The sequence below is a fragment of the Nycticebus coucang genome, chromosome Y, assembly GCF_027406575.1.
Source record: "Nycticebus coucang isolate mNycCou1 chromosome Y, mNycCou1.pri, whole genome shotgun sequence".
NCBI classification, from domain to species: Eukaryota; Metazoa; Chordata; class Mammalia; order Primates; family Lorisidae; genus Nycticebus; species Nycticebus coucang.
In genome coordinates, this window is record NC_069805.1 from 21,435,956 (window position 1) to 21,458,682 (window position 22,727).

Genomic DNA, 22,727 nt, shown 5'->3' on the forward strand with positions numbered 1-22,727 from the left:
CCTGTGGGATACTGCCAAAGCAGTTTTGAGAGGAAAATTCATCACTTTAGATGCCTACATTCGAAAAACAGAAAGAGAGCACATCAACAATCTCACAAGCCATCTTATGGAATTGGAAAAAGAAGAACAATCTAAGCCTAAACTCAGTAGAAGAAAAGAAATCTCCAAAATCAAATCAGAGATCAATGAAATTGAATACAAAAGAATCATTCAGAAAATTAATGAAACAAGGAGTTGGTTTTATGAAAAAATAAATAAAATAGATAAACCATTGGCCAGACTAATGAGAAACAGAAAACTAAAATCTCCAGAAACCTCAATCAGAAATGATAAATGGGAAATAATAACTGATCCCACAGAGATACCAGAGATCATCTCTGAATACTACCAGAAACACTATGCCCAGAAATTTGACAATGTGAAAGAAATGGATCAATATTTGGAATCACACCCTCTCCCTAGACTTAGCCAGGAAGAAATAGAGCTCCTCAACAGACCAATTTCAAGCACTGAGATCAAAGAAACAATAAAAAATCTTCTAAACAAAAAATGCTCTGGTCCAGATGGCTTCACACCAGAATTCTATCAAACCTTCAAGGAAGAGCTTTTTCCTATACTGCAGAAATTATTCCAAAAAACTGAGGAAGAAGGAATCTTCCCCAACACATTCTATGAAGCAAACATCACCCTGATACCAAAACCAGGAAAAGACCCAAACAAAAAGGAGAATTTCAGACCAATCTCACTCATGAATATAGATGCAAAAATTCTCGACAAAATCCTAGCCAATAGATTACAGCTTATCATCAAAAAAGTCATTCATCATGATCAAGTAGGCTTCATTCCAGGGATGCAAGGCTGGTTTAACATACGCGAGTCCATAAACGTTACCCACCATATTAACAGAGGCAAATATAAAGATCATATGATCATCTCAAAGATGCAGAAAAAGCATTTGATAAAATCCAGCATCCTTTTCTACTTAGAACACTGAAGAGTATAGGCATAGGTGGCACATTTCTAAAACTGATTGAAGCTATCTATGACAAACCCACAGCTAATATTTTACTGAATGAAGTAAAACTGAAAGCTTTTCCTCTTAGAACTGGAACCAGACAAGGTTGTCCTCTGAAACTTTTACTATTCAACATAGTGCTGGAAGTTCTAGCCAATACAATTAGGCAAGACAAGGAAATAAAGGGAATCCAAATGCGAGCAGAGGAGGTCAAACTCTCCCTCTTTGCTGACGACATGATCTTATACTTAGAGAACACCAAAGACTCAACCACAAGACTCTAGAAGTCATCAAAAAATACAGTAATGTTTCAGGAAATAGAATCAATGTCCACAAGTCAGTAGCCTTTGTGTACACCAATAACAGTCAAGATGAGAAGCTAATTAAGGACACAACTCCCTTCACCATAGTCTCAAAGAAAATGAAATACCTAGGAATATACCTAACGAAGGAGGTGAAGGACCTCTATAAAGAAAACTATGAAATCCTCAGAAAGGAAATAGCAGAGGATATTAACAAATGGAAGAACATACCATGCTCATGGATGGGAAGAATCAACATTGTTAAAATGTCTATACTTCCCAAAGCAATCTACCTATTCAATGCCATTCCTATCAAAATACCAACATCGTACTTTCAAGATTTGGAAAAAAGGATTCTGTGTTTTGTATGGAACCGGAAAAAATCCCCATATAGCTAAGGCAGTTCTGTGTAACAAAAATAAAGCTGGGGACATCAGCATACCAGATTTTAGTCTGTACTACAAAGCCATAGTGCTCAAGACAGCATGGTACTGGCACAAAAACAGAGACATAGACACTTGGAATCGAATTGAAAACCAAGAAATGAAACTAACATTTTACAACCACCTAATCTTTGATAAACCAAACAAGAACATACCTTGGGGGAAAGACTCCCTATTCATTAAATGGTGTTGGGAGAACTGGATGTCTACATGTGAAAGACTGAAACTGGACCACACCTTTCCCCACTCACAAAAATTGATTCAAGATGGATAAAGGACTTAAATTTAAGGCATGAAACAATAAAAATCCTCCAAGAAAGCATAGGAAAGACACTGGAAGATATTGGCCTGGGGAAAGACTTCATGAAGAAGACTGCCATGGCAATTGCAACAACAACAAAAATAAACAAATGGGACTTCATTAAACTGAAAAGCTTCTGTACAGCTAAGGAGACAATAACCAAAGCAAAGAGACAACCTACACAATGGGAAAGGATATTTGCAGATTTTCAATCAGACAAAAGCTTGATAACTAGGATCTATAGAGAACTCAAATTAATCCACATGAAAAAAGCCAACAGTGGGCAAGAGACATGAACAGAAACTTCTCTAAAGATGACAGACGAATGGCTAACAAACACATGAAAAAGTGTTCATTATCTCTATATATTAGAGAAATATCATCTAACCCTAGTGAGAATGGCCCACATCACAAAATCTCAAAATTGCAGATGCTGGCGTGGATGTGGAGAGAAGGGAACACTTTTACACTGCTGGTGGGACTGCAAACTAGTACAACCTTTCTGGAAGGAAGTATGGAGAAACCTCAAAGCACTCAACCTAGACCTCCCATTTGATCCTGCAATCCCATTACTGGACATCTACCCAGAAGGAAAGAAATCCTGTTATCATAAGGACACTTGTACTAGAGTGTTTATTGCAGCTCAATTTACAATCGCCAAAATGTGGAAACAGCCTAAATGCCCACCAACCCAGGAATGGATTAACAAGCTGTGGTATATGTATACCATGGAATACTATTCAGCCATTAAAGAAAATGGAGACTTTACATCCTTCCTATTAACCTGGATCGAAGTGGAATACATTATTCTTTGTAAAACATCCCAAGAATGGAGAAGCATGAATCCTATGTACTCAATTTTGATATAAGGACAATTAATGACAATTAAGGTTATGGGGGGGTGGAAAAGCAGAAAGAGGGATGGAGTGAGGGAGCGGGCCTCGGTGTGTCACACTTTATGGGGGCAAGACATGATTGCAAGAGGGACTTTACCTAACAAATGCAATCAGTGTAACCTGGCTTATTGTACCCTCAATGAATCCCCAACATTAAAAAAATAAAAGGAAAGAAAAAGAAAATAAACGTAAATCCACAGATTACATCGTCCATGTTTTATTGTTTCTGTGGGCCTGCAACTTGTCTTTTAATCATAGCATGATCTTCTACACCATAGGTACTTAAAATTTGACCAGACAAATCTACTGAAGATAAACGCTGCTCACTTTCTCCCATGAATCCCATTATCAGGGGACTTCTTTTTGCACTCTCATTATCCAGGTGTGTCTCCTTTGTAGGAATCATGCTACTCTCAAGTGCTGACATAGTGATCCTCCTGTTCAGGGAGCAGAGACCATCCCAGCACCTTCACAGCACCAGACTCTACTCTAAAGCCTCCCCAGAAAAGAGGGCCACCCAGACCATCCTGCTGCTATTGAGTTGCTTTGTGGTCATGTAATGAGTGGATTTTATTATTCCATTCTCCTCAACCTTGTTTTGGGCATATGGCTCAGTCATCCGGAATGTCCAAAAAATGCCACAGTTGATCCTTTATTTCTTCTCAGTTCAAACAAAAGAATAATGTTCTCCAAAATATACAAAATAAGTGGCACAAAATAAAAATAATTCTCTGAAGCATAGGTTTTTCTCTCCTCAGTTACCATTTCAAGTAGAAGATAAGTTGTTTGATTTAATTACCATGTATAAAAATTATACTCTTATTATATATCAATTATTTGGAAAATGATGCTGTTTAAAAACTTTGTGTTTGGACTTCCGTCCGCTGCCGCCATGGGGAAGGTAAATATGGCCAAGTTGCGCTACCTGAGCCGGGATGAATTTAGGGTTCTGATGGTCATTGAAAAGGGCATGAAGAACCGTGATATAATTCCCTGCCGTTTGATCGCCTCTATAGCCAGCCTTAAACATGGTGGCTGTAATAAAGTTTTAAGAGAATTAGTGAAACATAAACTCATAGCTTGGGAGTGTACCAAGACTGTCCAGGGCGATCGGTTGACAAATGCAGGCTGTGATTACCTGGCTTTGAAAACACTTTCTTCCAGACAAGTAGTTGAGTCTGTTGGAAACCAGATGGGTGTTGGCAAAGAATCAGATATTTACATTGTTGCAAATGAAGAAAGACAGCAATTTGCATTAGAGCTTCACAGACTAAGAAGAACCTCCTTTCGAAATCTGAAAAACAAGCGTGATTACCATAAACACAGGCATTGTGTGTCTTGGCTTTATTGATCTCTTCTCTCTGCCATGAAGGAATTTGCCTGTATGAAAGGTATCATATGAGACAAAATTTCCAGTTCCAAAGCCAGTAGATTACAATCGCCATGCAGTGGTCATGGAGATCATAAATGGTTATCTTCTATGTCAGATACACCATGTTGAAAATCCTGCCTCAGTATATGATGAAGCTATGGAACTAATTGTAAGACTTGGGAATCATGAGCTAATTCATGGAGATTTCAATGAATTCAATCTCATTTTGGATGAAAATGATCGTATCACCATGGTCGATTTTCCATAGATGGTCTCAATGATATTTTGACAGAGACATCAAGTGCATTAGAGATTTCTTCATGAAGAATTTTGACTGTGAAAGGGAGCTTTATCCAACCTTTAGTTATATTAAGAGGGAAGGCTCTCTTGATGTGTAGGATTCTGCCAGTGGCTATACAAAGGAGCTGCAGGCTGGTGATGACCTGATGCAGTCAGTGGGCCCAGATGAGAGGGACACTGAGACAGAAGAGGGACCTCAGTGTTTGTTTTCTGATGGAGAAGTGTCAGAAAAATGAGGTTTGTACATCCGAGGATGAAAGTGAACAGAACTGTGTGGACCAGTCAGGTGGCTACAGATCATTCAAGACCACGAATAGATCAGGGAGGACAGTTCATCAGAGCAGAGAGCTGATGCACACCGCTTTGAAATGACTTACTTCAGCCAGGCTTTAAAGAAAATGAAAGGGCAGGTTGTTGACAAAAATTCCATACCTGAATTTTCTGAGTAGAAAAACAGAAATGAAAATTACCTGAGGCAAGGTGGTCAGACACATCAAGGAGAAGCCTCTGCTGGCTCTGAGGAGCTCTCATCTAACTACCTTCTGTCACTGAGTAAAGAATCCAGGCCTCTCAGAGATGAGAAAAATATGTGAGACATTAATTGGTGTAGAACAAGAACTCTGAGTATTACTTCTTCTGTGGGCAGTGTTGTGAGCTGTTCAACAATTCCTCCAGAACTCGTGAAACAGAAGGTGAAACATCAGTAGACAAAACAGCAAAAATCAGCAGTCAGATGGCGATTACAGAAAGGAGAAGCAAACGTGTTTACCAAACAACGAAGGGAAAACATACATAATATTAAATCAAGTTTGGAAGCAGCTAGCTTTTGGGGAGAATAATATGTATATTTTAAATATTTTTAAACTTACTCTAATCCCCTTTTAAGCCACTTTTAGTCTTCTTTTGCATCAAGGCCAATATATAAATAGATGAATAAACACTATTTCATTTATAAAAATTAAAAAAAAAAACTTCATGATTTTTAAAGTCCAATGTCCACCGTGATTTGATGTCCCGTAAGTTTTAGGAATTTGTTGTCTTGCTTTTCACAAGATGGTGCTGAAAGCAAAGAAGGAAGCTCTTGCCCCTCCCCTTTGGCAGAAGCCAAAGCAAAGGTATCTGAGGCCAAGAAGACAGTGCTAAAAGGCATTCACAGTCACAATAATAATAATGATAAAATAAAATAAACACATACACACACACACACACACACACATATTATGAAAAGATCTGTACATCATCCACTTTCCAGTGGCAAAAACTTTGAGGCTCCAGAGACAGCCCAAATATCCTCAGAAGAGTGTCCCGAGGAGACACAAGCTGGCAAGACCACTACTCCATCATCAAGTTCCCTCTGACCACTGAATCTGCCATGAAGAAGATAGAAGACAACAACACGCTTGTGTTTATTGTGGATGTCAAACCAACAAGGACTACATCAAACAGGGTGTGAAGAAGCTGACGAAGGTCAACACTCTGATCAGGCCTGATGGTGAGAAGAAGGCATATGTTCCACTGGCTTCTGATTATGATGCTTTGGATGTTGCCAACAAAATTAGGATTATTAAACCGACTCCAGCTGGCTAATTCTAAATAGATAACTTTTCATCATAAAAAAAACAAAAACAAAGAAATTTGTTATCTTTTGTTTTACTTCCCTGAACTTTATATCAGAAAACTTCTCTATTTAAAGAAGCTCCTACTGGTAATAAAATTTATCAATGTTTTACATTCATTTATTTTTATTTCCAAAAGTAAAACGTTACCCTTATTTTGTAAAGACATTTTAGCTAGGTATCATGGACACTAATTTCTCTCAGCACTCTTTATTTCTCTGTTTTCTGTATTACACAGGCTCTAGAGAGCCTTGCTTCATACTCCATAAGAAATTACAATTTGAAAATAATTTGGTTTGAACATTTGAAAAAAATTTACATTTGGGATAAGTTCATTTAGCAATTTTTCTTGTTTAGTCAAAAAGAGTAAGTCGAACAGTCCCCAAAGCCTTGAGGTCCACATGATTATACAGTTTCGAAGGAAAACTGGCTTCTTTGTTTGATTACTCCTATGAATTCTTCTTTTAATTTACTTGTGCTCTTGGAAAGTGCCCATATTTTCTGATTCAATTTGTTAAGTAATTTATGAATAATGATAACATTTGAGTATTTTTAGATGTCTGCATCAAATAGTATTTATGAATATATTTTTGCCCAAAACATGAACTATAAAGTGGCAATCTTCCAGTTTAATGTATGAGACCTGATTACAACCAGACTTACTGTTTTTCAGTACCAGAAATTCAGTATTGATAGAATTAATTATGTAAATGTAGGTCCTTTGGCTCCAGTGAAAATACTTTCTTCTTATATATACTTGAAATTTTGGGGAGCCCATAGTTCAGTGGTTAGGGCACCAGCCACATGCTCTGGGGCTGGTGCGTTGGAATCTGCCCAGGCCTGCTAAACAAAAAGAAAATAGCAGAGCATTGTGGTGGGCATCTATTGTCCCAGCTACTAGGGCAGCTGAGGCAACAAGATCGTTTGAGCCCAAGAGTTTCAAGTTGCTGTCACGCCATGGCACTCTAACAAGAGTGACAAAGTGAGGCTCTGTCTCAAAAAAAGAAAAAAATAATACTTGAACTCTACTAAAGTAATGTTGGTTTAAATTTTCTCCAGTAGTTATTTAAAATTATCTTAGAGGAAATGTGCATGTGGTTATTTACATATTACTTATGGGTTATGCTATAATTAACAGTTTCTACTGTCATTTCACAGTACTTATAAAATCTTTGCTATGGGGTTTAAAAATTATTTTATCTTCCATTTAGTACCTAATATGATGTTTATGTGTGTACCTAATTATCAAATCAAACTTCAGAAAGAGGGATGGAGGGAGGGGGATGGGGCCTTGGTGTGTGTCACACTTTATGGGGTAAGACATGATTGCAAGAGGGACTTTACCTAACAATTGCAATCAGTGTAACCTGGCTTATTGCACCCTCAATGAATCCCCAACAATAAAAAAAAAAAATTACTTAATCCTTTTTGTGTTCATTTATTTGTTTTGTACCAGAATAGTTGATTTCTATGATTCTTTTAAATCACCCAAATGATTGTAAATATGTCTGCAGTTTGAGGTATACACTAAACTTCTTATCATTAACTATATATACATAAACACATAGGAATTGTGTCAAAAAACAGGTATAATCTAGGTATTAACAAATCTGCTTTGTCAGAGTTTTATCTCTTTGTACCATTCTTCATTTTCTGTATCATTTTCTATTTTTATTCAAATTATATTTGTCCACCTAAATATTGATGAAGAGAGATAGGCTCTGATTCTTTCTTTTTTTTTTTTTTTGGCTGAGGCCAGGTTTGAACCCGCCACCTCCCTTATATGGGGCTGGCGCCCTACTCCTTTTAGCCACAGGCACAGCCCATGGCTCAAATTTTTATTTTGAATACAATTAGAACATTCTTCAAATTAGTACAGATTATATGCCGCCATTTATCCCATGTAGTAAATATAGGAATTAAATACAAGAAGTACAATAACGCCCCCCTACTGCCCACAGGACACCCTGAGACATTGAGGAAACTTTGCTAAAAATGTTTATTTTTGCATATTACTTTTAAAAATTTTGATCTCAACTGCCTTAAAATCTAGAAATGTGGGATATGATAAATTAGAAATAAATCCCTGTACAATCTATACAAATTAATATAATAAACTCAGGCAAAAATTAAAATATTAAATTCATTTGAAACTTTTCCATACAGAGAGCCCACATGCAAGCTAATTCACTGAGAAACTCTATCAAATACTTAATTAAAAATTAATGCAGGTTTCTTAAGATCACTTCTAGAAATATAGCATAAGGAAAACTTACAGTTTCACTCTATGAGACAGTATTTCCCAGACAACAAAGCCAGGTAAAATCATTACAAGAAAATAAAAATACACATCATCATCCCTTATGAATATAGATACAGAAATACTCAAAATTTATAACAAAATAATTCAAACATTCAAAACATTATTGACCATTTTTACTCAGGATTTGACTCAAATGGAAATGTAGCTTAATATCCAAAGATTGGTCAATATAATACAGCAATAGAATACCAAACAGTATTATTTTGATGAACACAGAGCAAGATTTGACAAATCCATACCCATTTTTTTGATAAATCCTAAACTGAGTAGCAACAGAATGGAACATTCTAGGGCTGCTGAAGGGCATCTATGAAAAACCTACAGCTGATATTACATGCAATGATTGAAATCTTGGGTTGGCTCCATGCTCGTAGCTCAGTGAGTAGGGCGCCTGCCACATACACGGAGGCTGGTGGGTTGGAACCCGGCCCGGGGCCAGCTAAACAACAATGACAACTGCAGCAAAAAATAGCCAGGCATTGTGGCCAGTGCCTGTAGTCCCAGCTACCTGGGAGGCTGAGCCAAGAGAATCGCTTAACCCCAAGAGTCTGAGGCTGCTGAGAGTTGTGCCACCACAGCACTCTCCCCAGCGTGACATAGTAAGACTGTCTCCAAAAAAAAAAAAAGTATATATATATATATATATATATTGGCTTGGGAAACTTAGTTTAGAAACAAGGCAAGAATGTCTGTTTATTCAACATTATACTGGAGTTATTAAGGCAGGAATATTATGTAACAAAGAGAAACTAATGGTCCCAGAAGAGGATTGGGATCCTATACAAATGATATACTATATATAGAAGTATCTAGGAAATTCACAAATGCCCACTAGAATAAATGAGTTCAGTAAGGTTGCATGATTCAAGATCAATATTTAAAAATCACTACTATTTCTGTATGTTAGCAACAAATAATCTCCATATGATGTGAGTAAACAATTACAATCATAAATCTTAAAAAGTAAAAAAACAAAAAAATACTGAAACATAAAATATAGTAGTTTTATATTATACTATTTAAACATTGTTAATAGTAGCCTATAAGTGATGGGGTATCATGGAGCTAATATCATCTAATAACTTTGAATCTTCTTCTAGCAAAAAGTTTGTAGTATTTCATATGTATATCATATCATACTTTACAGAATAATTGTATCATGCATATATATATAATATATATATAATATAATATATAGTAACATATATACCAACAAAAACATTCATTTTAAAATAAAGAAGGAAAAATTATATTTCTGGTTTCTGCAACTGGTCACACATTTGTAGATGGTATTTATAACTGAATTCTTCCACTGTTCATATTATATTTCCTTTGCCTTCATCAACTACCTCAACTGATTGTGGTTCTTTACCTAATGGGGTAACCCAAACCTTCATTCCTGACAGGTCCAGGTTATTAGTGGTTCTTCCTACTAATGGATAACCCAAACCTTCATTCCTGACAGGTCCAGGTTAGTAGTGGTTCTTCCTACTAATGGGTAACCCAAACCTTCATTCCTGACAGATCTAGGTTATTAGTAGTTCTTCCTGGATTATGTTTTTTTTTTCTTTAAAATTAAAGATATATCATGGTTATACTAGTAGGTACTCTAAAGGATCTCATGTATTTCAAATATACTTTTCCTTATTGCTATTGTGGAAAAGCAGTGGTTTTCCCCATGGTTGTTAACAGTCAATCACTCCAACCCACACAGTAACTCCCTTCTCCGTTTGTTGATTAGAAGGCTACAGAGCCTAAAAAGTCTAAGTGGCAGTCTGAACTTCCAGTTCAATGGAATTATTGTTATATCTCTGAATGGAGACATTTTAAACTGTGAAACTAAGACCTCTGTGCCAACGGAGTACAAAGCTGTGGAGTTAGGAAGCAAAAATTTTGTAAAGGGTCATAAAGCTAACAAAGACTAGTGCCAGAGCCCTATTTCCTGAAGTTGATTTCTGGATCCACAGGTCCTGGACACGGAAGAAACAGTATAACATAAAGAATTCTGATTCAAAGCAGAACAGTTTCTGGATAAATTTGCTAGGATCCTGCAAGGTATTGCCACACAACTTGCAGTACAAAGGGGACTTTGAAAGGCCCCTTTAACATTCTATCAAAATAGTTGATTCAGGATGGTGGTGAATGGAATAGACTCTCACCAAAGATTATAAAGGAAGGAATTTCATTTTAGCTGTGGAGCCACAGCAGCTAAAATAATATCCAAAATGGTTGAGATCCCAATCAGCTCTGCCCTTGTCCTTTTATTGGACTCAGAAGTAGACAGAGGAATTACCATATTATTTCTCATTGGAGGTGTCAAATCATGTGCAGGGTTTACAGAAGTGGAAGCAAGCAGCAAATGTTAGAGTCAAGGACCTAGGAAGCTAGGTTTAACAAATTCTTAAGGGCTGGGTTACCATGGGAAGGAGCTTGCAAGAGTGTCCATAGGCTTCACTGAGAAGCCTTTGCTTTTGTAGATTTTACTTTTCTCAGGTATCCTCCCTCATACAGTAAAACTAGTGTGTTACATGAGTATGGTCTCCTTTCCCCACTTGATTTGCTGTAAATTGACCTCCTGGGTCATGAATAATTTTTGTGGAATAGGATGCAAGTGTAAAATGGATTATGTAAGTCAATGGATGGTACTTTTGGCAGAAGCATTACATCCAGAGTAGGCAAATCTGTATTCAGAATAAGTGTCTAGTCCAATTAGAACAAAGTATTGCTCTTTTCATGATGGAAACAGTCCTACCATTGAGTATGCTACTCTGGTGCTGGCTGATTACTTCAGTGAATGGAAAAAGATCAGAGTCTCTGTATTAATCTGGCAGATTGGCACTCTGTGCTGGCCACAGGTAGGCCAGACTCGGTGAGTAAAAATCTCTGTTGCTAAGCCTGGGAGTATCCTCCATCCCTGCTGCCATGGCCACTTTGTTCATGAGCCCATTGGTCAATGACTTGGATAACTTGAGAAAAACTAAATGGCATTTACAGAAGAGGGCATCCATAACCCTTAAACTTTTTTTTTTTTTGAGGCACAGTCTCACTTTCTTGTCCCCAGTAGAGTGCTGTGGTGTCACAGCTCACAGGAACCTCAAACTCTTGGGCTCTAGTGATTCTCTTGCCTCAGCCTCCCAAGTAGCTGAGAATATAGATGCCTGCCACAATGCCTGGCTATTTTCTTTAATGAAAGGGGCTCTCTCTTGCTCAGGCTGGTCTCAAACTCCTGAGCTCAAGTGATCTGCCTGTCTCCACCTCTCAGAGTGCTAGTATTACACGCATGAGCCACCACACCTGTCCATTAGATTATTGAAGATCTCTATAGTCACATTTTGCTGAGTGTTCCCATGGGACACAAAAATCTTTACATTTTTTTGCCTATTTTGAGAATTTTACCCCCATTTCCAAATTTTTTATTATTAATGTCCTAATCATATTTATTCCACGTCTTTGACAATCTGGCCAAATTATTGGCCATAGTTTATGAATGTTATATATAGTAATTGCACGTCTGGCTGTATCTCCTTCTCATTAAAATGAACAATTCGATACACTGCTTAAAATTCTGCCCTCTGGAAAAAATTTACTCTCATCTTTCTTGGTCAGAAATATCCTCGAAAAGAGTTGTAGTATCATAGCTGCCTACCTTTGGGTAATGTGGCCATTTGAAAACCATGCCCAGGTTTTCTCTCCCTTTGTCTATTGTTCATAGGGAACTTTCCATGAGGCCCTCGGTGTGTCTGAGAGAGAGATGGCAATGCAGCACTAGTGAGGACTATAGGTATTTGGGCCACTTTATATAGCCTACTTGTGCCTACAGGCCCTTCTCTTGTCTAGTCTCCTACATTTCACAGCCATGTGATGATAGAGGGTTGCTGTGCATGCCTAACTTTATGACTTTCTGAGCTATCACCGAGTTTATGATAGGCAGTTCAGATCACATAGCACCTTCACAGTCCAAGGTTAAACCTTGAATAACTAGACCCAGTTCAGTCTTTGCTAAGAGGAAAAGGTGTTTCTCAAAGTAGAGTCATTATCTGCAGATAATTTCAAGGCTATGCTCCAGAGACAGGGCCTACCCTGTGCTTTGTATAACTTGGGAAAGAAACTAAATGGCATCCACAGAAGAGGGCATCCTAAACCCTTAGGATGTCACAGGCTCCAACAGCATCCCTATCTCCCAACTGATGCCTCAAACACTATTGAAAGCCTGAGTTCCCAGAGCCTTGAATGATACACTTCAGAGAGGCAGGCACTGGTACTATCAGGCATGGAATGACTCATATGAATTAAAATGCACTGAAAGCTTAAAATACAAAGTTTTGAAGATTTTGTGCCACCCCCAAATCCTTCAATTAGAAGGGTCAAGATGGCCAATTAGAGGCAGCTTCTGCCAGAAGCTCTGTCCAGAAGAAGAGAAGTTGGACTAAAGTGAACCCACAGAAGACAAAAGTAGGGAATTAAGCACAATGAGAAGAAGTCAAGGTGCACATCATCCTCACTGAGCAAAATTTCAAGGCCAAGAAAGAGCAAGAAAGATAATAGAGATCAGGTACAGAATGACTAGACTAAAGGCACCAATTGCCAAGGGGATGAGAGATCCCTCCTACAACTGGGAGGCCTACCATGGGCTTTCCACCAGAAATCAGGAAAGAAAGGACCTTTCAACTCACCACATGGGAGGGAGCCACAAGGTCTTTGTTCTTCTGCACCTGGGAATGTCCATCTATGAGTTCAGTCCCCAATCTGCCTAGTGCAAAAGTGAACAAATACTCTCTCTGCAGTCCTGAGCCCACTGCACACCCTTTCTCCTCTCTGGTTGCCTGTGAACGGCCCCCCTCTAGAGGCCCAAGTGATTAGCCAGTTCTCCAAGAGGCTCCTGTATTGTTTGGGGTGCCGACCTGAGGCACACACAGCGCTGCTTTGACAAGAAACAGTAGCACCGCAGTTCTAACTTTGGTGGGGGGAGCTGTCATCCTGATGGCTCATATTTCTGCTATATTAGACTTTTCCTCAGCCTCCTGAAGAGCTCTTGCCTGGTGCCTATGACTGGTGACCCCTGATGATCCTCTAAATTTGTTTGTGTGTGTTTTGCTAGTGCTGAGTGAGTGAGTTTCATTGTAATTCTCAGTTCAGAGTTATCTTTGAATTCTTGTTCTCCAGGTGCTCCTGTCTAGGTCTGCAGGTTCACCTCTTATTTGACTTTGGTTGCACATGTGGGAGTTGGAGCATTGAAGAGCAGACCCCAGTGGCTCTGCCCATGGATTATACACTGCCAGTCATAGCTGGGCTGCAGCTGCTTGCATCTTTGAGTAGCAGAGATTCCAGAAAAATACTGTGATTCCTTGGAATTTGGTATAGGATAGGCTGTGACCAGGACAGAACCAGGTTGTGCTACTTCACCAACCTGGCCCTCAGAGATTCTCCCAGCAGCCCTGCAATGGAATATCATAAGGATGTCAGGGAAGGGCCACAAGTACAAGCTCCAGCTCATTGGGAAAGGGATGTTTAGCTCCAATATCTTGAGATTCACAATCTAGTCTCACTCCACTAATTTTAGTTGCCAGATAGGTCTGTACAGTGTTTCCTAAGGGGCCCAAATTAGATTATCTCTCAATAATTATTCAGGGACAACCTATCATTTCAACTAAAAAAGTATAACTAATATATTGCCATAAAAATCTGATAATATTCATGGGGTTGAGCCAGTAGAAGAATTCTGGCAACATAAAAAAATCAGAGCAGATCAACTCCTCCAAGAAATTACAAGGGAGGTACAGCAGAAAATACCATCCATAGAAAAATTGCTGAAATGTCAGAAAGAGAACTCAGAATATGGGTGACGAGATGATTGGAATTGAGAAGATGGAAATAGAAATCAAAAAAACTAGTCCAGAAATTGTCTCAATAAATTAGTGAATTTAAAGACAAAGTCACCAAAAATATATACATCATGAGGAAAGATGTAATAGAGATGGTGGACTGAAGCCAGCTTTCAACAGAGGCTCCCATTCAGAAGGAGAGTTAAGGGACAGGAATTTAGTAAGTATCCTGGTGGATTTTAGCCGCACCAAGAGAGAAGGTTGAAGAACGCACATCAACACCGCTGAGGCAAGCTGTGATCACAAGGACGCAAACAAAAGGTACAAAATCCACCACCAAGCGGACGGGAGTCCCCCTCCCCCATGAGACCGGCTCAAGAGCCCCACAATTAAACAAATGGGCAGAAATTAAAGGCCCTCCTACTACACTCCGGGAGAGACCTTCTAAAAACTGGACCTACCTCCCCTACTAGGGTGCCATGGCATTCTCCTGCCGGGCATAAAACTGTATAAAACTTTAAAAATCCTTTGCCGGCAACCCTGAACCCCCAACACTCCCCTCCCACTCACTGAGGTCTGGAGGCCTGTCCCCCAGGAGTTTGGATTCTTGGGTGATTTCTCAAGGGGAGTGGACAGTCCTCGAGCTGCAACTGGTCAGCACTGACTCTGAGGCATGCGAATTAGGAGAGGGCACATGGCTAAGGGGGAGTCACGCCTTGGTGGCACTTCCCTGCAATGCAGTGCAGCAGCCCTCCCTGGGCAACACTACGGCCAGGCATAAATCTGAATAAAACTCTAGCTTCCCCGCTGAGCTCTCAGCACTCCCCCCCACTCTCACTCGGGGTCTGAGGGCCTGTCCCCCAGGAGATCGGATTCTTGGGTGACTTCTCAAGGGGAGTGGACAGTCCCCAAGCTGCAACTGGTCAGTGCTGACTCTGAGGCACACGAATGAGGAGAGGGCACCCAGCTAAGGGTGAGTGCCACACCGCTGGCACTTCCCTGTGGTGTGGTGCAGCAGCCCTCCCTGTGCGGTGCCACAGTCCTCCCCATGCATCAATACGGCCAGGCATAAAACTGAATGAAACTCTAGCTTCCCTGCTGAGCTCTCAGCACTCCCCCCCACTCTCACTTGGGGTCTGGGGGCCTGTCCCCCAGGAGTTCGGATCCTTGGGTGATTTCTTGAGGGGAGTGCACAGTGCCCGAGCCATGACTGGTCAGCGCTGACTCTGAGACACGCGAGTGAGGAGAGGGCACTCGGCTGAGGGGGAGACACACCTTGGCAGCACTTCCCTGTGGTGCAGTGCAGCAGCCCTCCCTGGGCAACAATACGGCCAGGCATAAATCTGAATGAAACTCTAGCTTCCCTGCTGAGCTCCCAGCACTTCCCCCCACTCTCACTCAGGGGTCTGGGGGCCTGCCCCCCAGGAGTCCGGATTCTTGGGAGATCTCTCGAGGGGTGTGAACAGAGCATAAACTGTGGCCGCTCAGTGCTGACTCTGGGGCACGAGACAGAGGAGAAAAGGGTCGGCTGGGTGCCCACAAAAGAGCGGCAGTTCCCGGAGGCAAATCAACAGCCGTTTTTTCGTTAACAGCAAAATGGCTCACTTCTGGATATTCTGAAGCCACACCCCCTGTCTCCCTGGGCAACCAGAGGAGGTTACCAGTGAGCAAAGGATTTGCCTGACACTGCTCACAAACCCGGGAAGCTTCCAGGGCAGAGCCGACTCAGAGAGGTAATCGGACAGAAACCTCTAGCAGCAAAGACGTTTGAACTCAGAACAGCCCATCTTCTGTAGGTGATTTTAGCAGAAACAGAGACAGAACCCCGCAAAGTTGTCTGTTCTGTTCTGTTCTGTTCTGTTAGCAACATCAATCAGGGACGAGGCTAAGCCTGAGTGAACACCTCCCCCCACCACCTGCATCAAGCACTCAAAGATGTCAGGCTCCATCTCCTCCTGCTAGATAGCGGCAGACTGCAGGGGCCTGGCAGACATCCTTGCAATTCAGGCAGGTGCAAACCCCTGGAGTATCTGTTCACTACAGGCAACTGGGTTAGCCATCTGCAGAGATACCAGTGACTTGGTCCGAAGGAGGGGCAAAGTGGGGAAGGAGAAATCAACCTTCCCAGCATAATCTATTTGCTAGGTGGCTCCTCCTGACTCCACGCAGCACTGGAGTACGCTATATCATAGGAGTCACGAGGCCTCTGTGATCTAGTTCCCAGAGACCTCTTGAACTCTCCCACCCGAGACAGGTGCCAATTGAGACAATCGATTTGGACCTTTTGAACTGAACTAATAGACTGAGGACTTTTCAGGCGGTGCCCTGGGTATGCGGTTGTAGGAAGTTTGATTTTCCTTTTCCTTTTCAAATTCATGCAAGAGGTGGGCAGGCGGGGTGACTTAATTGCTGGTTTTTCCACACAGCTGAGACTTCAAGCCAGAGTCTATTGAAATGTTACAATAGGATCGAACAGAAACCAACTGAAAACAAGACAGAACCACTTCGCCCCACCACACAAGACAGGGCCCCAGTTTCTCAGGCCACAACACTGTACAGGCCCTAGATAAAGCTCCAGGGGAAAAATCAAAGGGAGTAAAATAATGATGGCGGAATCAGCGGAAAAACTATGGTAACATGAATAACCAGAATAGATCAACCTCCCCAAGAAAAGATATGGCAGATGTGATTGAAGATCCCATTCATAAACAACTGGCTGAGATGTCAGAAATCGAATTCAGAATTTGGATTGCAGACAAGATTAATAAAATGGAATTAGGAATTCAAGGAGAAATTCAAAAGTTGTCTCAAGATATTAACGAATTTAAAGACAAAACCACCAAAGACTTAGACACACTGAAACAAGAATTTACAGCCCTCAAAGATATGAAAAATACAGTAGAATCCCTCAGCAACAGAATGGAGCAAGCAGAAGAAAGGATTTCTGATATTGAAGATAAAGTCTTCGAATGCTCCAAATCTCTCAAAGAGTAAGAGAAATGGAAAGCAAAAACGGATCACTCACTCAGAGAACTCTCAGATAATTCGAAGAAAAGCAATATACAAATAATTGGGATTTCAGAGAATGATGAAGTGGCCTCGAGGGGCACAGAGGCCCTTCTGCATGAAATTATGAAAGAAAATTTTCCAGACATGCCTAGAGAACCTGAAATTCAGATAGCATACAGCTTCAGAACCCCAGCACGATTCAACCCTAATAAGTCATCCCCCAGGCATATCATAATTAGCTTCATTAAAGTTAACATGAAAGAGAAAATTCTCAAAGCAGCCCGGCGAAAGAAAACCATTACGTACAAAGGAAAGAATATTAGAATAACTGCAGATCTCTGTGCTGAAACGTTTCAAGCCAGAAGAGGGTGGTCATCAACTTTTAATCTCCTAAAGCAAAATAACTTTCAACCCAGGATCTTGTATCCAGCTAAACTGAGTTTCATTTATGATGGAGAAATTAAATACTTCAATGACATTCATATGTTGAAAACATTTGCCATAAGTAAACCAGCTCTTCAGGATATTCTCTGACCTATCCTCCACAATGACCAACCCAATCCTACACCACAAAAGTAAACTCACTCAGAAACTTCAGATCAAACTCCAACTTCCACACAGGTGAAAAGATTAAAAATGTCCACTGGACCTTTGAAAAACTCGATACCCAAAATTCCACAAGACTTATCAATACTCTCCATTAATCTGAATGGCTTAAACTGTCCTCTAAAGAGGCATAGGTTAGCTGACTGGATACAAAAACTCAAGCCAGATATTTGTTGCATACAAGAGTCACATCTTAACTTAAAAGACAAACACAGACTCAGGGTGAAAGGATGGTAATCCATATTACAGGCAAATGTTAGTAATCAGAAAAAAGCAGGTGTTGCAATTTTATTTGCAGATACAGTAGGCTTTCAACCATCGAAAGTACGGAAGGACAAGAATGGTCACTTCTTATTTGTTAAGGATAATACTCAATATGATGAGATCTCAATTATTAATATTTATGCACCCAACCAGAATGCACCTCAATTTATAAGAGAAACTCTAACAGACATGAGTAAGTTGATTTCCCCCAGCTCCATAATAGTTGGAGATTTCAACACTCCTTTGGTAGTGTTGGATCGCTCCTCCAGCAAGAAGCTGAGCAAAGAAATCTTAGATTTACACTTAACCATCCAATATTTAGATTTAGCAGACATCTACAGAACATTTCATCCCAACAAAACTGAATACACATACTTCTCATCACCCCATGAAACTTACTCCAAAATTGACCACATTTTAGGTCACAAGTCTAACCTCAGTAAATTTAAAGGAATAGAAATTATTCCTTGCATCTTCTTGGACCATAAAGGAATAAAACTTGAATTGAGTAACAACAGGAATCTGCATACTCATACAAAAACACGGAGGTTAAATAACCATATACTAAACAATAGCTGGGTCAGAGATGAGATTAAGAAAGAAATCGCCAATTTTTTGGAACAAAACGACAATGAAGACACAAACTATCAGAACCTCTGGGACACCGCAAAGGCAGTTCTAAGAGGGAAATTTATAGCACTGCAAGCCTTCCTCAAGAGAACGGAAAGAGAGGAAGTTAACAACTTAATGGGACATCTCAAGCAACTGGAAAAGGAAGAACATTCCAACCCCAAACCCAGCAGAATAAAAGAAATAACCAAAATTAGAGCAGAATTAAATGAAATTGAAAACAAAAGAATAATACAACAGATCAATAAATCAAAAAGTTGGTTTTTTGAATAGGTCAATAAAATAGATAAACCTTGGGCCAACCTAATCAGAAAAAAAAGAGTAAAATCTCTAATATCATCAATCAGAAACAACAAAGATGAAATAACAGACTTGTCAGAAATCCAAAAAATCCTTAATGAATATTACAAGAAACTTTATTCTCAGAAATATGAAAATCTGAAGGAAATTGACCGTTACTTGGAAGCACATCACCTTCCAAGAATTAGCCAGAATCAAGTGGAAATGTTGAACAGACCCATATCAAGTTCAGAAATAGCATCAACTATACAAAACCTCCCTAAAAAGAAAAGCCCAGGACCAGATGGTTTCAAGTCAGAATTCTACCAAACATTTAAAGAGGAATTAGTACCTATATTACTCAACCTGTTCCAAAAGGTAGAAAAAGAAGGAAGACTACCCAACATGTTCTATGAAGCAAACATCACCCTGATCCCCAAACCAGGAAAAGACCCAATAAGAAAAGAAAATTATAGACCAATATCACTAATGATTATAGATGCAAAAATATTCAACAAGATCGTAACAAACAGAATCCAGCAACACATCAAACAAATTATACGTCATGACCAAGTTGGTTTTATCCCAGGGTCTCAAGGCTGGTTCAATATACGTAAATCTATAAATGTAATTCAGTACATAAACAAATTAAAAAACAAAGACCATATGATTCTCTCAATTGATGAAGAAAAAGCTTTTGATAATATCCAACATCCCTTCATGATCAGAACACTCAAGAAAATTGGTCTAGAAGGGACTTTTCTTAAACTCATAGAAGCCATCTACAGCAACCCCACAGCCAATATCATATTGAATGGAGTTAAATTGGAATCATTTCCACTCAGATCAGGAACCAGACAAGGCTGCCCATTGTCTCCATTGCTTTTCAACATTGTAATGGAAGTTTTAGCCACCGCAATTAGGGAAGAAAAGGCGATCAAGGGTATCCATATAGGGTCAGAAGTGATCAAACTTTTGCTCTTTGCAAATGATATGATTGTGTATCTGGAAAACACTAGGGACTCTACTGCAAAACTCCTAGAAGTGATCAAGGAATACAGCAGCGTCTCAGGTTACAAAATCAACATCCATAAATTGGTAGCCTTTATATACACCAAAAACAGTCAAGTTGAAAAAGCAGTTAAGGACTCTATCTAATTCACAGTAGTGCTAAAGAAGATGAAATATCTGGGAATTTACCTAAAAAAAGACGTGAAAGATCTCTATAAAGAGAACTATGAAACTCAAAAAAAGAAATAACTGAAAATGTTAACAAATGGAAAAACATACCATGCTCATGGCTGGGAAGAATCAACATTATCACAATGTCCATACTACCCAAAGCAATATATAATTTCAACGCACTCCCTATTAAAGCTCCACTGTCATATTTTAAAGATCTTGAAAAAACAATACTTCATTTTATATGGAATCAGGAAAAACCTCGAATAGCCAAGGCATTACTCAGAAATAAAAACAAAACAGGAGGAATCACACTATCATACCTCAGACTTTAATACAAATCGATAGTGATCAAAACAGCATGGTATTGGCACAAAAACAGAGAAGTAGATATCTGGAACAGAATAGAGAACCAAGAGATGAATCCAGCTACTTACCGCTATTTGATCTTTGACAAGCCAATTAAAACCATTCAGTGGAGAAAAGATTCCCTATTTAACAAATGGTGCTTGGTGAACTGGCTGGCAACCTGCAGAAGACTGAAATTGGACCCACACCTTTCACCATTAACTAAGATAGACTCTCATTGGATTAAAGATTTAAACTTAAGATATGAAACTATAAAAATACTACAGGAGAGTGCAGGGAAAACCCTTGAAGAAATTGGTCTAGGCGAGTATTTTATGAGGAGGACCCCCTGGGCAATTGAAGCAGCTTCAAAAATACACTACTGGGACTTGATCAAACTAAAAAGCTTCTGCACAGCCAAGAACACAGTAAGTAAAGCAAACAAACAGCCCTCAGAATGGGAGAAGATATTTGCAGGGTATATCTCTGACAAAGATTTAATAACCAGAATGCACAGAGAACTCAAACGCATTAGCAAGAAAAAAACAAAGGACCCCATCGCAGGCTGGGCAAGGGATTTGAAGAGAAACTTCTCTGAAGAAGACAGGCGTACGGCTTCAGACATATGAAAAAATGCGCATCATCTTTAATCATCAGAGAAATGCAATTCAATACTACTTTGAGATATCTAACTCCAGTGAGACTAGCCTATATCACAAAATCTCAAGACCAGAGATGTTGTTGTGGATGTGGAGAAAAGGGAACACTTCTGCACTGCTGGTGGAAATGCAAATTAATACATTCCTTTTGGAAAGAGATATGGAGAACACTCAGAGATCTAAAAATAGATCTGCCATTCAATCCTGTAATTCCTCTACTGGGCATATACCCAGAAGACCAAAAATCACAACATAACAAAGATATTTGTACCAGAATGTTTATTGCAGCCCAATTCATAATTGCTAAGTCATGGAAGAAGCCCAAGTGCCCATCGATCCACGAATGGATTAATAAATTGTGGTATATGTACACCATGGAATATTATGCAGCCTTAAAGAAAGATGGAGACTTTACCTCTTTCATGTTTACATGGATGGAGCTGGAACATATTCTTCTTAGTAAAGTATCTCAAGAATGGAAGAAAAAGTACCCAATGTACTCAGCCCTACTATGAAACTAATTTGGGGCTCTCACATGAAAGCTATAACCCAGTTACAACCTAACAATAGGGGGAAGTGGGAAAGGGAGGGGAGGGAGGGGGGTGGTTGGTAGAGGGAGGGGGATCGGTTGGATCATACCTGTGGTGCATCTTACAGGGGTATTTGCGAAACTTGGTAAATGTAGAATGTAAATGTTTTGGCACAGTAACTGAGATAATGCCAGGACGTGTATGTTAACCATTGTGATGAAAATGTGTCAAATGGTCTATGAAGCGAGTGTATGATGCCCTATGTTCATATCAATGTATATAGTTATGATTTAATAAAAAAAATAAAGTAGCTCCAAGGAAAATGAATACCTAGGAATATGTCTAACAAAGTATGTGATAAATGTTTATAAAGAGAACTGTGAAAATCTGAGAAAAGAAATAGCAGAAGACATAAACAAGTAGAAGTACATACCATCGGTCATGGCTGGGAAGAATCAACATTGTTAAAATATCCATTGTACCCAAAGCAATCTACAGGTTTAATGCAATCCCCATTAAAGCACCAATATCATACTTTGAAGAACTTGAAAAAATAGTACTTCATTTCATATGGAACCAGAAGAAAACCTGAATAGCCAATACAATTCTTAGAAACAAAGAGAAATCTGGAGGCATCACATCACCAGACTTCAGGTTATACTACAAGTCTATAGTCATCAAAACAGCATGTTACTGGCACAAAAATAGAGATATCAATCTATAGAATAGAATTGAGAAGTTAGAGATGAACCCAGCCACATATCTCCATTTGATCTTTGATAAACTAAACAAAAACACGCACTGAGTAAGAGAATCCCTATTTAATAAAT

At 39.5% G+C, this 22,727-nt stretch overlaps 1 pseudogene; it reads left to right on the top strand.

Moving 5' to 3' along the window:
* The first annotated feature begins 3,849 nt into the window (after positions 1-3,849).
* On the top strand, positions 3,850-5,468 carry LOC128579183 (serine/threonine-protein kinase RIO2-like; annotated as a pseudogene).
* The last annotated feature ends 17,259 nt before the right edge of the window (positions 5,469-22,727 follow it).